The sequence below is a fragment of the Notamacropus eugenii genome, chromosome 3 (genome assembly GCF_028372415.1).
Source record: "Notamacropus eugenii isolate mMacEug1 chromosome 3, mMacEug1.pri_v2, whole genome shotgun sequence".
Lineage (NCBI taxonomy): Eukaryota > Metazoa > Chordata > Mammalia > Diprotodontia > Macropodidae > Notamacropus > Notamacropus eugenii.
This window is the reverse complement of record NC_092874.1, coordinates 352,596,928-352,614,182: the sequence shown is the minus strand read 5'-3', so window position 1 is coordinate 352,614,182 and position 17,255 is coordinate 352,596,928. Positions and strand designations below refer to the sequence as shown.

General features: G+C 36.9%; 1 protein-coding gene across 13 annotated transcripts in view; it reads left to right on the top strand.

The window, feature by feature from the left end:
* The window catches only part of FER (FER tyrosine kinase), a 288,512-nt gene that overhangs the window by 8,318 nt on the left and 262,939 nt on the right, over window positions 1-17,255 (top strand). For 11 of the 13 annotated variants that reach the window (XR_011964436.1, XM_072597267.1, XM_072597265.1 and 8 more), the window contains exons 2-3: window positions 3,003-3,127; window positions 3,212-3,340. The gene's annotated coding sequence lies outside the window, so the exon portion shown is untranslated. The remainder of the gene's footprint in view (window positions 1-3,002; window positions 3,128-3,211; window positions 3,341-17,255) is intronic. The other 2 variants (XM_072597264.1, XM_072597275.1) reach the window with 1 other exon arrangement.

Here is a 17,255-nt window from a genome sequence, read left to right as displayed (position 1 = left end):
GGGCAGGGAAGATCTTTAACCTTTGCCGCCCCCCCACTTATTAACCTTGCATTAACATTACATGGCCACAACTTCTTTTTTTTGTCTGACTGCAGATCTCTTTTTCTTTCACTTGAGTGATTGAAGTAAATATGTGAATTTTACAGACTGTAGAATACCTGGGACCTGACCACAAACACTATAGAGTATTGTTATCATCTTACTTTACTTACCTCTAAACTACTTCTTTACTCTTGAATCACAGTATCATGTTTTTGCAATCATTGTGTCAGTTTTTAACTTTTCATGAAGTCCTTGTGTTGAAGTTAAGGAGTAAAACAGTGTCTCTTCTGTTGTCTTCATATAATTGTGGTGTTTTTTTTTGTATGTGGATGGATCTGTATCTCCTCCATGTGGGTACTCCCTCAAAAAATGCAGATCACAGTCCATCTTTACCTTCTCAACTTGTCATGGTTTTCCCAAGGTCTTCCACCCAGGGCCCACTCAGCATGTTAGGGGCTTTCCTTTAGCTGCCCATTAGTTATTTCTTATTCCCACTTTATGCATAACCCATTTCCTCTTGTCATCCACCTTTCTTATGGTATGCTCTATACTGCCTCTCTTGCTCAGTTCTTGGTTGGTAATGTATTGCAACCTACTCGTATCTATCATGATATACTTGCTCCCCTTCCTCCTTTTCATGGACCCTCTCATGTCCCACAAAAAACATTGATTCACCTGTAGTCAGGATGTCAGCAGGAGTTCTGTCCATTATGCTCCATGCCCATCTCCCACAAACTCCTGCCTTTATCCCTTTCCCATGGTATATACATTGAGAAAGAATTTTCTTACTGGCCTCTCTGCTGTCACTGTGTTGCTTTTGCTATCCTTGGCTGTGATATTTATTCACTGCTCTGGCATTTTTGTTATTTGGAGTCTTAAAGAAGCAAATAATTCTCTTCAGGTCTTTTAGACTTTTCAGGTTTCCTCTTAAAATGTTTCACACACCTCTTTATTATTGAATGCCTATCCCTATTCATGTGTAACTAAGGCCAGATTTGCAGGCCAAGTCATATTGGGCTCCATTGCTTTTCAGAACATATTTCTTTATTTCTTTCCATGTTTTCTGTGCTGCAGAATAGTCATGTGATTTGCATCTTTATTTTGCATCTGAAGGTTTTTCTCCTGATTTGATAAATTCAATCACGATGTGTCTGGGAGTTGGCAGACATTTCTTTTTTCCTGAAGGTGATTTGTGAATTCTTTTAATTAATATTTCATTTTCTTTTCTATGTTCAGACAGTCTGGGTAGTTCTTTTCTATTATTTCCTGCCTTAAGGTTTTTTGTACTCTGGTGTCTTCAGGAGACCTATAATCCTTAGGTTACCTCTATGCATTGTCTTTGAGATCAACAGGGTTTGCTTGCCCATTGAGCACATTTTCTTTTAGTGTTATCATTTTTTTTACTTCCCTTCCTCTAGATTGCCCTTAACTTCTGTCTATTTGCATTCCCACATAATTGTTCTCTTGTTTCTTCTTGAGACTTGCGATGTGCTAATTCCAGTTTTTTTATTCTGTCTATGAGTTTTCCTGTGCTGGACATAAATTCTTCTCTTGTTTTCATTCTCTTTTGAACTACTCAGGAACAGTATGTTGTGGTTCCATGTTCTCATCACATTCTACAGAGACACGGGTGGTGCAGGGACTTGTTGTCTTCCCTGTTACTGACAGGATAGGTCTTTTCAGGGTCTGTGCTCTGGGGTTGCTACCCCAGTCAGGCTTTTGTTTTTTAAGGCTTGTAGCTGCACTGACTGTGTGCTGGGGCCAAGGCAAACCCCTGCAACCAAGAGCCTGGAGTCTCCAGAGCACTGGAAAGAAGGAGGGGGATGGGATATAGGGATGCCTTGTTTTTAAGCCTGTTGGTCCTTGGGTCGACTACTACAGCCTCATCACTGGTAGTCTGAGAGGTGGGGGGTGGAGGTGGTGCTGAATAGGTGTTTGGTTTTTTTGGTTTAAATCTTATTTGAAATTGGGGTGCCCTAGACCATGGAGACAGCTGAAGTTGTTTTTATTTTTGGTGCATGATTAATATTTTATAGAGTTTTGAGAGGTCTGGAGGATAACAGAAAAAGTCTGCTCTTTTATCTTGTTCACTTGACCCATGGATTCTTATTGTATATTTTACCTTTTATATAATTTATATTCTGCTGAGCCTAGTCTACTTGCTGACCCTCATGTGCCATTCTGTTTCCAGCTTCTGCACCTTTGCACAGGCTGTCTCTCATTCCTGGAATGCACTTTGTCCATATCTCTGCCTTTTTTAATCCCTAGCTTCCTTCAGACCTTAGCTCAAGGGCCACTGTCTTCATGAAGCCTTTCCTAATTCTCCTAGATGCTGGTGTCTCCCACTGACAAAATGATCTTCTTTTTACTCTGTGTGTGTGTGTGTGTGTGTGTGTGTGTGTGTATGTGTGTGTAACATATATATATATATAATATATATGTTACTTATCTATAACTGTAAAAGTTACCTCTAATAAGATAGAAATTCCTTGAGGGTTTCGTTTCATTTTTGTCTTTGGATTCTAAGTTTCTGTCACATAGTAATAACGTAGCAAAATGCTTGTTTAAATGGTAGATTGATAGAGTACAACACAACTGTTACCTCCTTATCCCTGGGATCTATGTCACAAGTTCACATTAGCTTTTTTGGTTGTTATATCGTAGTGATGATTCGCCTGGTAGTTCACTGATCCTCAGAAATCTTTTTAGACAGCCTGCTATCTAACCAGTGTAGATGTAGCCACCTTACCCTTTCCACAGGGGACATGCATGGTCAACTATCATTATTATTCTTACTCCTCAACTAAAGTCCTATGCCAGTGCCTCTTTATGGCATAGAGGTGTCCTTTGGGTTCTCACAGTTTATGCTAGGATAGTATATACCCTGGCATGTCCTACCTACTACGCTAGAAAACTTTTAAATACGAACATGGTGATGTCCTGTTTTCCTGTTGTCCAAGGACCATTGTAGCAATGTTTGGAGATGCTCATCACCAGAAGGTTGACCATCAGGGGATGAATTTATTTTGGCCACAGCAAGTCATGAATGCCATCTACTAAGGCACAGAACTATTGACATATTGAAGTGAGTAAGCTATTACCCCTATGTATGCCATTAACCTCCTTCTTCAGGTTGACAAAGTCCAACTTATAAATTTTTTTTTTGCAGCTTATTTGAGATAGACCTATGATTATTTTCATCATTCTCTTCTGCAAGTTATTCAAAATATCTTAAAGTGTGATGCCCCCAAATGGAACTGCCATTTTAATTGAGATCTGACTGGAAAAGAGTAATAAGGTAAGATTGCTTTTTTCTCCATCTTACTTATATTGATTAGTATATCCTCAAAGTTATATTTTGTTTGAAATTGCAAAACATTTTTGATTCATGTTTATTTCATATTTTTCAATCCATGTAGCAAAATTTTCTGTTTCATTATCTAGTTTGTTTAGACTCTGTGATTTTAAAAATTGTGTATTGGTTCTTTCAATGACTGCCATTCAGCCAAGTGATTTTTATGTCATTTAGGTCGCATTATTCTTCTGTCCTATCAATATTGTTTGAGTTTTAAATACTTCTGTCACATTATCTAGCATTTTATTAATATTATTCAGGTATTCAAATTGATCTGTGATCTCATTGATTCCATGTACATTGTCTCCAATAATGCAAGTTTTAACTCATTCATATCTGCTCATTTGTGCAGCTCTTGTCCATATCCTAACCATAAATTCACCAACATATTAGTCCACCAAACAGCTGGTCACATTTTAAGAATAATGGATAACAGGTGGACAGCCTAAGCCCTCTACTAGTAAGAACATACTCATAATATTAGGAGTTAGGCTGTTCACCTGTTATTCATTATTCTTGCACTGTGACTAGATGTTGGGGGTAAGCCTAACATCAGTTAGTTCAGGGTTGATATTGGGACAAAATTAGGCACTTGCAAATAATCAAATAGTTAAGAAATGAAGGTTTAGTTTGCCCAAATCCAGTAAGAAATGGAGGTTTAATTTGCCCTAATCCAGTAAGAAATGGAGGTTTAGTTTGCCCTAATCCAGTTAGAAATGGAGGGTTAGTTTGCCCTAGTCCAGTAAGAAATGGAGGTTTAGTTTGCCCTAATCCAGTAACAATACAGTAGCCCATAGTTTCTCTTAACTTGCTCCTTTTGTCCTTCTGTCTCTTGCCATATGGAAATACATCTGGTCATTTGGGCAGAGAGTATCGTGATTCCTGTTTTCCACAGATATCCACCTAATTGCAGGGGCCCCCACCTTTCTTTGGATGAGACTTTTTAAGCCCATTAAGTGACTACAAGCTGTTTCAAGGGAAGAGTGGGAGGACAGCTTTATTGTCTTTTAGGGAAAACTAACTCTTATTTCTGGGAAACGAACCCTGGTCCTATGGCACCAATCCATCTTTTTCACTCATGCATTTCTAATGACATTTTTTATTCATATTTTTTAAAGTTCCTTATCATGCTCATTCCTGCCTTATGACTCTCAAACAGTCCTTTCACTAACATTATTATGTTATTGTCAGTTACAACAATAACAAATAAAAGCCGCAGTAGCACAGTGTATTTTTACCCTTTATTGGCGGCAGCAAAGGCTCTGGGCTTTGTCACGAGAAATTTTGGTCCTGTGCCCACCTCCAGCATTTAGTGCTACGTGACCTGTGTGACTGTGGGGAAGTAACTCAACCTCCGTGAGACTGGACTCTCTCATCTGTGAAATGAGAACAGTAGTGACTTGTAGTAACTTATTTATGGGGTTATGGAAAGCTTAAATGAAATGATACATGTTAAGTATTGTGTAAACCTTAAAGGGCTGTACTAATGTCAGCTGTATTATTGACACATTAATATTATAAGCAAGACAGGTCATTTAACATATAAGAAATCAGGCTCATATTGTCAAATTTCTTGTCCAAGGTCAAGTATTAGACTTGGGATTAAAAATCAAATCTGAGTTTTGACTTTTATCTAGGATACCCTGCCTTTTTCTTATATTCTGCTCACTGAGATCTCCAAATAGATCTGTTGTGTAATGGGAGTTCCCTTCAGTGATGCAAATTGGAACCCATCAGTCCTTGCCTATCTTGTGTGACTTTTGTCCATATTCTACCAAAACTTCCCAGAGGAGGTCTGATCTGTATGTTTAGTAGCCTTACTTTTTCTTGACGTCATGAGAGGACCAACAGGAGTCTTCTTTTGGTCTTGCCTCTTGACTGGCCCTTCTCCTCATATCGTAGAATTCCTTGATGGCATCCTTTACTCCTCATTTTTGGAATTTTTCATTGGTTATGTGTTGCAGCCTGCCCATATCTGCCACATACCTTTCAGTTGTTTTCTTTGTGATACTTGTTTTTACTTTGTAGGCTAGGACAAAATCTCATGTTTTGGCTGAACTCAAAAAAGCCAAAGTAGCTGTATGATTTCAGATAAAACTACAGTAAATATAAAAATGATAAAAAGAGATAAACAGGGAAATTATATTCTTTTTAAAGAAGGACATTGTAGATAACAAATCAATATCAATACCTCACATACATACATCTAATAACATAGTATCTAAATACTTAAAGGAAAAATTAATTAAGTTAGAGGGAGAAATAGAGTTAAACTGTAATAGTGGGAGAATCTTAATGTATCTGTTTCAGATTTAGACAAAACTAACCAAAGACTAAACAAGAAAGAAGTTAAGGACCTGAATAGAACTTTAGAAAAATCAGAGAGAGATGTCTGGCAATTGCTGAAAGGGAATATAAATCAATTTGTGTTCTGCCAGGCTGTACATGCTATCTTTACAAAAATTGACCATTTGTCAAGACATAAAGACCTGATCAAAAAATGTAAAGAAGCAAAAATACTAAAGCATATTCTTTAGTGATCACAACACAATAAAGGCAACATTCAGCAAAGGGTCTTTAAAGAAAAAAATAAAAAGTAATTGGAGACTACTAATATGATTCTAAAGAACTGATGGTAGACCAAGAACAAATTATAGACAATTTCATCACAAAACATGGTGTAATGAGTCACCATGCCAAGCAGTATGTGAGACAACTAACATAGTTCTGGGAGGAAATTTTATATCTCTAAATGCTTTCATCAACAAAAGAGGCAAAGAATGAATCAATACGTAGAGTAGTTAAAAAAGAAAATTAAACTACAAATCAGTATCTCCCAGCTAAATAACAAAGTAGAAATCTGCAAATGAAAGAAGAGATTAAGAAAATTGAAAGAAAAAAGTGCATTGAATTGGTGAACTAGGAGCTGGGTTTTAGATAAAATAATTTGCTACTTAGAGAAAAAATAATGGTGGGGGGGTGGGAGGGGATGGAGAGGGTGAGAGAGACCAGAAAACCAAACTGTTCAAATCTAAAATGAAAAAGGACCCACAATAACCAAAGAAGAAATAAAGAAAATTATCAACAATTTTTTATGCTAATAAACTGATAACTTAGATAAGATGGATAAATGCTTAACAAACATATGTAATACTCAGATTAATAAAAGAAGATATCAACTGTTTAAATAATTCAGTATCAGAAAAATAAATTGAACAAGTCATAAAATATGCTCCTAAAGAAAAATACTTCAAGACCAATTGGTTTCACAGGAGAATGATATCTGACATTCATAGAACAATTAATTCCAATGCTACAAAAGCAGGTTGCAATCATTAAAAAAAGGTACCTTTATAATCTCTTTTTATGGTCTTATTCTCTAAATTGGGGAGAGATAAGGGTGAAGAAAAAACTAGCGAACTAGACCTTTAATGAATGTTAGTACAAAAAAATGAAATATTAACAAGTAGGTTATAACAATTCAGAAAGATTATACATCATGCCTAGGCTAGATTCATATTCTTTTTTGTCATTTTTCTAATTTGATAGATGTGAGATAACATCTCAGAATTGCTTTAATTTAGATTTCTTTAATTAGCAGTGATTTGGAGCATTTTTTACATATAACTATAGATACTTTGAGTTTCTTCCCTTGAGAACCGACTTTTTATATCTTTTGACCATTTATCACTTGGGGAATAGCTTTTTTTCTTGTAAGCAGATTATTTCTTTATATATCTTAGAAATGAGACTTTATTAGAGAAATCTGCTGCAAAAGTTTTTCTCCAATTATTTCTTTTAGCTTTGTTGCATTTATTTATGCAATAAATTTGTATTTGATTATGAACCTTTCTTCTATTCATAGCTCTTAATAGGTATTTTTTCCCATGTTTCTCTAATTTGTTTTATGATTTGACCTTTTTAATTTAGATCATGTATCCATTTTGAGATTTTCTTAGTATAAAGTGTGAGGTGGTGTTCTAATTTCTTCTGTGCCACTGTCTAATGTTCCCTGGAGTATTTTTATAAAATAGTAAATCCTTATCTCAGAAGCTATATTTTTTGTTTCTATTGAATACTAGACTAATTCACACATTTACTTACCTGTGTTGCATAGCTAACCTTTTCACCGATCTTGTTCTTTATTTGTTAATCAGTATGCAGTTTTTTTGGGGGATGGGTTGGGAATTATTGCTTTTCTAGTATAGTTTGAGATCTGGCACTGCTTGGCTCCCTTTGTTCCCATTGCTTTTTATTTTTTTTCCTTAAAATTCCTTACTTTTTTGTCTATGAATTTTATTTTTTTCTAGTTTGTTAATTGTTTAATTGGTATGGTATTGCGTAAGTACATTAATTTAGGTAGTTATCTTTTATTATGCTGACTTACCCATGAATTATTAATATTTTCCAAAGTATTTAGATCTCTTTATTTCTGCAAAGTTGTTCATAGTTGTAGCTACAGTTCTTTGTTTAAGTAATTTCATATTGCACTAATTTGACTTTTTGCAAAGAATTCTGAAAGAAATCCTCATTCTTAAAAAAACAAACAAATAGCTCCAGGTAGCTACATGGCACAATGGATAGATGTAGTGCTAACGTGACATTCACAGCGCCTATGGCAGCCATGGATATCCTGGTGCAATTCTGAATCGTGAAATAAAACACTCTTCACCTGGAAGACAGAAACAAAACATTTATTCAGACACCAGAAAGCCAAATCCATCATAATCTATAGACAGTAACAATGCAGAGGATAGCATCATCCCCAAGCCTTCCCCCTGCTAGACTTCCCACAAACCAGCTCCATTAAGTAAGTCGCAAGTAGTGTCCCTTAAAATCACAAACAAGCTCTCTCGCTCACCCTAGCCTGCTGCCTGCTTGCCATCATCCTTCCTAGCTCTGGGTGCTTTCTTGACTAACTTACTCTCCACTCTGCTCTAGCTCTGCCTCTTCCTGCTCAACCCATTCAGCTAATTCCTCCCACCACTGGCTCCAAGTGACTCAGACTTCCCTGTGACCCAGACAGGTCACATGGGCCTATTAATGATTGGGAAAGATCTTCTCATTTAAATTACCATTATAATAGAGCACTGGACTTGGATTCAGGAAGACTCATTTTCATGAGTTCAAAACTGGCCCTAGATAATTGCTAGCCGTGTGACCCTGGGCAAGTCACTTAACCCTGTTTGCCGCAGTTTCTCATCCATAAAATGATGTCTAGAAGGAAATGGCAAACCACTGCAGTATCTTTGCCAAGAAAACATTAAAATGGGGTCACAAAACATTGGACACAACTGAAACAACTCAACAACAACAAAATACGCTAACTTCATTGTACGGTACTGTGCCCTTTCTCTCTGCTTCTGCCCCTTGATTCAGAGTTCCACAACCTCCCACCCCCACACTCCTTTTAAAAAAAAACAAAAACCTCCTCCAATTTAAAGCAGAATGGCCTGGGGAGATACTGCTACCACTGCACTGCAGAGCTGAGAGGAGACCTTTGTCCTGTTCTGGCCACCTGCTGATATGTCTGTCCCTGCATGTGTTTTCTGTCCATCTGTACTCAGTTTACTGTGCATCTGTCCCTGGCCTCATGTCATTAGTCCTCTCCTATCTGTGTCTGGCCCCCAAGTTTCTGCCCCTTGTGTGTTTTGCCTCTTGGTTCTGGCCAGGCTCCCATGAGGCTGGTCTGGGCCCTTTGGTATTCTCCTCCTGCTTTCACCTCTCTGTGCCTAGCCCCCATGTGCCTTTGAAATGTGTGCCAGCCCCTTCCCTCCATGGGAACACTGGGTTCCTTCCTGTCTACCTCTTTCTTTCCTTCCTCCCTTCCCAGGTCCACATTATCTAAAATATGGAGGTCTGCTGAATGGCCACTTAGGTAAAGCGGGAACTGTCTGTATATTGTTATTGTGTGTATCTTGGTAGGTAGATTCCCAAGTATTATACATTCTGGAGTAATTTTAAATAGAATTTTTCTTTCTATCTCTTCCTGTTGGATTTTGGCATGATATAGAAGTGCTAATGATTTGTATGAATTTATTTCATATCCTGAAAGTTTGTTGAAGTTAATATTTATTATTATTTATTAAAGTTATTGTTACTAATTTTTAATTGACTCTTTAGAGTTCTTTAAATACGCTAATATGTCATTTGCAAAAAATGATAATTTTGTTTTTTCTTTAACTATGCTTATTCCTTAAATTTCTTGTCTTGTTGATACAGTTAGCATTTCTTTAGTACTATGTCAAATAGAAGAGGTGACAGTAGGCATCATGGTTTTACCCCTGATTTTACTAGAAAAGGTATTAATTCTTTGATGTGAATAAATTAGAAAATAAATGAATTAGAAGAATTAAAACAAATCTCCATAACATGTAATGGTACCACTTGGTTTTTGGTGAATACAATTTATCATTTTAAGCAAAGGTCCATTTATTCCTATGTTTTCTAGTTTCCGTGTTTTTTAAACAGAAATGGATGTCATATTTTGTGAAAACCTTTTTCTGTGTCTGTTGATATAATCACATGGTTTTTGTTGCTTTTGTTTTTAATATGGTTAATTAAATTTATAGTTTTCCTGGTACTAAACCAACTCCTGCATTCCTGATATAAACCCATACTGGCCGTAGTGTATGATCCTTATGATATGTTGTTTTAGCCTCATTGCTAATATTTTATTTGAAACTTTTGTACTGATATTAATTAGGGATAGTGATCTCTCGTTTTCTTTTTCTATTTAAACTCTTCCTGGTTTGTATGTCATAACCATCTCTGTATGAATTGAAGGAATTTGGTAGGATCCCTTATGCTATTTTTATAAACAGTTTATAAAATGGAATTAAGTTCATTCAATGGAACAGATTTGACATCTAATATTCAGAAGGAAAGAAAAACAAAAATACTCGTACAACAGTGTTCATTAAACCCAAAGACCCTACTTACTGGGGGAAGAACTCACCATCTGACAAAAACTGGTAGGAAAACTGGATAGCAGTCTGGTAGAAATTAGGTATAGAATAACACCCCAGTCAGTCATAAATTCTAGATGTATACGTGACATAGGAATAAAAGGTCACATCATAAATAAATTGGAAAAATAAGGAATAAATTACCTTTCAAGTCTATGGAAAGGCAAAGAATTCATTGTCAGTAAGGGCTAGTGAGGATGTCTGAGAGCTGGGATGTGCAAATATGTAAGTTCAGGGAATAACAAGTAGTTCGGGTTGACTGAACACTTAGCATCTCATTTAGAGATTGTGTATTTTAGCAGACTGCTGTTCCAAGTCAACTTATTCTTAATGGATTCTTCCCTAATAATTCTCTGAGGATGCTAGAGGCTAAATACTCTGTAGTTTTTCTTTTATGGCTTTCCTTCATTGAATCATGGTTTTTGCAGTCTGTTATATTAAATAAAATACTACAAATTCATTGTTATCTTTGCTTCATTGACTCTAGTCAAATTTTTAAATAAGAAATTAGAAATCTGAATTAGAATTACAAGTCTGGTGAGTTGATTTTCTGTTAATCTGTTCTATCTTATATTCCTTCCTATTTGAAACCACCATAATTATTTATTAAATTCTCTTGGTGTATAGAGAGGGTTCTGTTAGACATGGTGAGATGTTACAAAAGAAGCAGGAAACTGTCGTCCTTGAGAAATTTATCAATTTAAGTTTAAATAAGACTTTGGACAAATACAAGTATGTAAAAAAACGTGAATAATGTCCAAGAACACAGACATCTAAATATCCAGCTAGAGCTGTGTTTCATAAGTATAATAGACATGTATTTACTTGCTGGACTGGCAATGGAGCGGACATAAATTGGTGAGGAGAGATGATATGAAAATGACTAAGTTTTTTTAGTGCTTTTGAAAGTAGGAAAAACAAAAGTAATTAAGGGTCGGTAGGGAAATTGGTAAACAGATTTTTTTTTAACAAGTTGGTATGTTGGAATGATTTTTGGGTCTTGAAGTAAAGAAGTATTAAAGGTAGAGAAGAAATGTGGAAGTGGAAGAAGCTTAAAGTGGAAGAGATCATAGAGACTTAAACTTGATAGTCACATGCATATATGTAAGTAGTGATGTACATCATGTCAGTGGTTAAGCTCTCTAAAAAAGTGTGAAGGGATACTAATAGATTAGTATTGGACCGCAGAAAAAGTTTATTCCAGCCCTCTAATTTTATATGTAAAAAAACAGACCCGAGGAAATGAAATATTTTTATGAATTTCTAATTTATTATTTGTTTATTTTAAGCATTCATTTAAAATTTTGTTTGAGTTCCAGATTCTCTTTCCCTTCAGCCACTCCCCCACCTTTTGAGAAGGCAATCAAGATATTATTTATACATATGAAGTAATGCAAAACATCTCCATATTAGCCATGTTGCCAAAAAAAGTAAGAAAAATAAAGTGGAAAAAATTACACTTCAGTTTATATTTAGAGTTTATCAATTCTCTCTCTGGGAATGGATAGCATTTTTTATTATGAATCTTTTAGAATTGTCTTGGATCGTCGTACTGATCAGGGTAGCTAAGTCCTTCATAGTTGGTTGTTGTTATAACATTGCTGTTACTGTGTACAATGTTGTCCTGGTTCTGCTCAGTTCACTCTGTATCAGTTCATACGTCTTCTCAGGTTTTTTCTGAAACCTTCCTGCTTGTCTTATTTCTTATGGCATGATAGTATTCTATCATAATCATATGCTACAATTTGTTTAGCCATTCCTTAATTGATGGACATCCCCTCGATTTCCAGTTCTTTGCCACCACCACCAAAAGAGCTGCTGTGCATAATTTTTGTACATATAGGTCCTTTTCCTTTTCCTTTGCTCTTTTTGGAATATGGACCTAGCGGTAGTATTGCAAAGCATATGCAGAGTTTGATAGTCCTTTGGGTATAGTTTCAAATTGTTCTCCAAAATGGTTAGACCAGTTTACAGCTCTACCAACAGTACATTAGTGTTCCTATTTTTTTACATTCGCGTTCCCTTCGATATTTGTCATTTTCCTTTTCTGTCATGTTAGCTACTCGGGTAGGTGTGAAGTGGAACCTCAGAGTTGTTTTAATTTATATTTCTCTAATCAGTAGTGATTTAGATAATTTTTTCATATGACTGTAGATAGTTTTGGGTTCTTCTGACTGCCTGTTCATGTCCTTTGACCATTTATCAATTGGGAAATGGCTCTTATTTTTATAAATTTCATAAATTTAGAAATTACAAATTGCACGTTGTTGGATTCTGGTTTCTGATCTATTCTACTATCTTATTCTGTTTTACGGGTGAGTTAATGAAGGGAAAGAATTTGCTCAAAGGTAGTAAGTAACAGAACTGAGGTTTAAACTGTGGTCCTCTGATTCTAAATCTTTTATTTTTTTCCATTATCTGAAAAATGGAAATAAACTCTTTATTGGATTGTTGGGAGAATGTGATTATGTGAACACTTCTTATTAGGTGTTACTGCTCAGATGCAGGGGGTCGGGCAAAGTGACTTTTCATTCACTCCCACTTTGAACCTCAGGGAGGACAGAATATGAAGGGACCCCTTAGGATGAGAGACAAAAAGACTCCAAAAATTCCTTTTCACAATAATTTCAGTTTGGGTGCATCTCATCTTTGTATTGGCTGTGGAAATCCCATACAAAATTGAAGTCTACTCCTTAACTCTGTGCCCCATGACGAATTGGTCAGCGTTCTAGACACAGTCTTGCCAATAAGTCACTCAAAAATCACTTCCCTTCTTTAAAACTCATTTTATAACTTGAACCCCTGTCAGCCGTAACATGTTTGCAAAAAGGTAGTGGCACCAAAAGGTCAAGTCCAACAACAGATATCTCCTAAGATAAGAGAGAGGAAATAGACTATCTAAGACTTGGTTGCTAGAGGACAGGCTTGGTGTATTTCTGATATCACCGCACATTCTTTTACCTAGATCCTCTCATTCTCCTTTCTCTGCCTATTTCCTTAAGACGGAGAATGTCTTAACAAATAGCAGGAAATATAGATAAAGAATATGCACTCAAATTAGAGAGCGTAAGCCTTGAAGCAGAGGTTTTCCAACTTTTTAAAGTGAAAAAATTATCTCTGAACATATTTTTATATCTTAATCTGTGTCTGAGTCTATACATTAAAAGAAGCACAGAATCATGTTCAAGTGTGACAGTTTTAATAAAGATATTTGGTAAATTGTATTACAGCCAGTGATCTATGTAATGGTGAAGGTGGAGGGGATATCTGAATTAATAGCAGTAGTAAAATAAGTAAGTGTTAAGGTAATATGATTGGAATAGAGGTTATGGGAATTGTGTTAAAATGGTTTGTTTGTTTTTTAACGTTTATTTATTTATTTTTAGTTTTCAACATTCATTTCCACAAAATTTTGAGTTCCAAATTTTCTCCTCATCTCCCCCCTCCCCCTATCCTATAACGTCTTGCATTCTGATTACCCCTTCCCTCAATATGCCCTCCCTTCTATCACACCCTTCCCTTCCCTTATCCCCATCTTTTCTCCTTTCTTGTAGAGCAAGATAGATTTCTTTACCCCATTACCTGTATTTCTTATTTCCCAGTTGTATGCAAAAACAATTCTCAACATTCATTCCTAAAACTTTGAGTTCCAACTTCTCTTCCTTCCTCCCTCCACACCCATCCCCACTGAGAAGGCAAACAGTTCATTATAGGCTATATATGTGTAGTTGTGCAAATGACTTCCGTAATAGTCATGTTGTATAAGACTAACTATATTTCCCTCCATTCTATCCTGACCCCCATTTCTTCTATTCTCTCTTTTGACCTTGTCCCTCCCCAAGAGTGTTGACTTCTAATTACTCCCTCCTCCCATTTGCCCTCCCGTCTGTCATCCCCTCCACCCTGCTTATTCCCTTCTCCCCTACTTTCCTGTAGTGTAAGGTAGATTTTCATACCAAATTGAGTGTGCATGTTATTCCTTCCTTGAGCCAAATGTGATGAGAGTGAGCTTCCCTTTTTCCCTCTCACTTCCCCCCTTTTCCCCTCCATTGGAAAAGATTTTTCTTGCCTCTTCTATGAGATAATTTGCCCCATTTCTTTTCTCCCTTTATCCTCCCAATATATTCCTCTCTCACCCTTTAAATTTATTTTTTTAGATATGATCCCTTCCTATTCAACTCACCCTGTTGTCTCTGTCTATGTGTGTGTGTGTGTGTGTATGTGTGTGTGTAATCCCTCCAACTACCCAAATGCTGAAAAAAGTTTCAAGAGTTACAAATATTATCTTTCCACATAGGAATGTAAACAGTTCAACTTTAGTAAGTCCCTTATGCTTTCTCTTTTCTGTTTACCTTTTTATGCTTCTCTTGATTCTTGTACTTGAAAGTCACATTTTCTATTCAGCTGTGGTCTTTTCATCAAGAATGCTTGAAAGTCCTCTATTTAATTGAATTTTTTCCCCTGAAGTGTTATACTCACTTTTGCTGGGTAGGTGATTTTTGGTTTTAATCCTAGTTCCTTTGACTTCCAGAATATCATATTACAAGACTTTTGATCCCTTAATGTAGAAGCTGCTAGATCTTGTGTTATCCTGATTGTATATCCACAATACTCAAATTGCTTCTTCCTAGCTACTTGCAATATTTTCTCCTTGACCTGGGAACTCTGGAATTTGGCTATAATATTCCTAGGAGTTTCTCTTTTTGGATCTTTTTCAGAGGATGATCTGTGGATTCTTTCAATGTTTATTTTGCCTTTTGGTTCTAGAACATCAGGGCAGTTTTCCTTGATAAATTCATGGAAGATAATGTCTAGGCTCTTTTTTTGATCATGGCTTTCAGGTAGTCCCATAATTTTTAAATTGTCTCTCCTGGATGTCTTTTCCAGGTCAGTTGTTTTACTATGAGATATTTCACATTATCTTCCATTTTTTCATTCTTTTGGTTTTGTTTTGTGATTTCTTGGTTTCTTATAGTCATTAGCCTCCATCTGCTCTGTTCTAATTTTGAAAGAACTATTTTCTTCAGTGAGCTTTTGAACCTCCTTTTCCATTTGGCTAATTCTGCTTTTGAAAGCATTCTTCTCCTCATTGGCTTTTTGGGCCTCTTTTGCTAATTGAGTTAATCTATTTTTAAAGTTGTTATTTTCTTAAGCGTTTTTTTTTTGGGTCTCCTTTAGCAAACTGTTGACTTGCTTTTCATGATTTTCTTACATCTGTCTCATTTCTCTTCCCAATTTTTCCTCCAACTCTCTTACTTGATTTTCAAAATCCTTTTTGAGCTCTTCCATGGCCTGAGACCACTGCATATTTATTTTGGAGGTTTTGGATGCAGAAGCCTTGACTTCCTCTGATGTTATGCTTTGTTGTTCCTCATCGGAAAGGATGGAAGATAATTACCTGTTCACCAAGAAAGTAACCTTGTATAGTCCTACTTTTTTTCCCCTTTTTTGGGCATTTCCCTAGACAGTTACTTGACTTTTCAGTCCTTTGTCAAGAGGAGGGTATACTCTAGGGACCTGTAAGTTCTCAGTTCCTCCAAGGTGGCACAATCAAGGGAGAGGAGTTCACTCCTGCACACTGCACACTGGTCTGGGAGCAATCAAAAATGTTTCTGCCCGTAATCTGTGAGTAGAATTCCCTCTCCACAGCTGTCTCCAGCTCCATCACACCACAGCTCTTTCTCCTCACCCCAGGGCCTGACTCATGCTGAGATTCAGATCAGTTGCTTAATTCCCCCAGGGACTTTAGGCAAAGGGCTCCCAGGGCAGAGCTCAGGGCTGAGATGCAGATCAGCTGCTTAGTTTCTCCAGGGGCTTTTGGCAGAGGGTTATAAAAATGGATGCTGCCTCTGCAGTGGCTGCTGCTGGTGGGGCCAGACTGCGTTCCCTTCTCACCCAGCTGAAAAGGCCTTCTCATTGACCTTTAAAGCTGTCTGTAATGTTTGTAGGTTGAGTAGTGTAGGAACTGCTGCTGCCTGTAGCTCCCTAAAGCCTGTTCCAGGTCCTGTCCCTGCCACGCCATGTGGTTCCCGGTGCAATAGACCTTTCTTCTTTGCCTTCCAGGCTGTCTTGGGCTAGAAATCTCTTTCACTGTCATTATATGGCTTCTACTGCTCTAGAATTTGTTTAGAGTTTTTTTTTTACAGAAATTTTATAAGCTATGTCTGGGAACTTCTACAGGTCAGTCTTTCTACTCTGCCATCTAGGCTCTGCCCCCCTCCCCCTTTTTGTTAACCATTTCTTTTTATGTTGTTACTTCTCTAAGTCATAGTGAAACAAATGTAATATGTTTTGTTCCTTTAGGTGGCAAAGCTTGCTTTCTTCCACAGGCCTTGATTGCATTTGGGAGCAGTGTACCACAGGACAAATATTAAAGTATAATTTAGAAGAAGGAGATAATAAGGGAAATACATTAAAAAATAATTCTCTCAGCTAAGTGCACTAAAAAGATTTTTTATTTTATTGGTGTGGTTACTCCCCCACCCCCATTCCCTCCCTGTACAGATTGGTTGTATACCTTGGTAGGCCTAGTAACATAGATTGAGAGCTGGAGGAGATCTCAGAATCTCAGAGAAGGAGGCATATATTACTTTCTCCTCATTTGGCAGATGAGGAGCCTGAAGCTCTGGAAGTTTAAGTGACTTGATCAAGGGCACGTAGGTACTCAGCCACAGGAATGTATTTTGAACCCATGGCCTCTGTCCCCAGAACCAACTCTCTTTCCACCATATACCCTGCCTTGTAGGAGCTGCTGTGGTCATAATAGTTAAGCATCCTGTGTGTAACTTTCTTGTCATGAGCATCACTGATTTAAGCTGGCCTGGGCTTCAGATGAAAGCCAGTAGTCCACCTTGGCTACATAGTCAAAGCTCTGCAGTTTGGTAAGAACC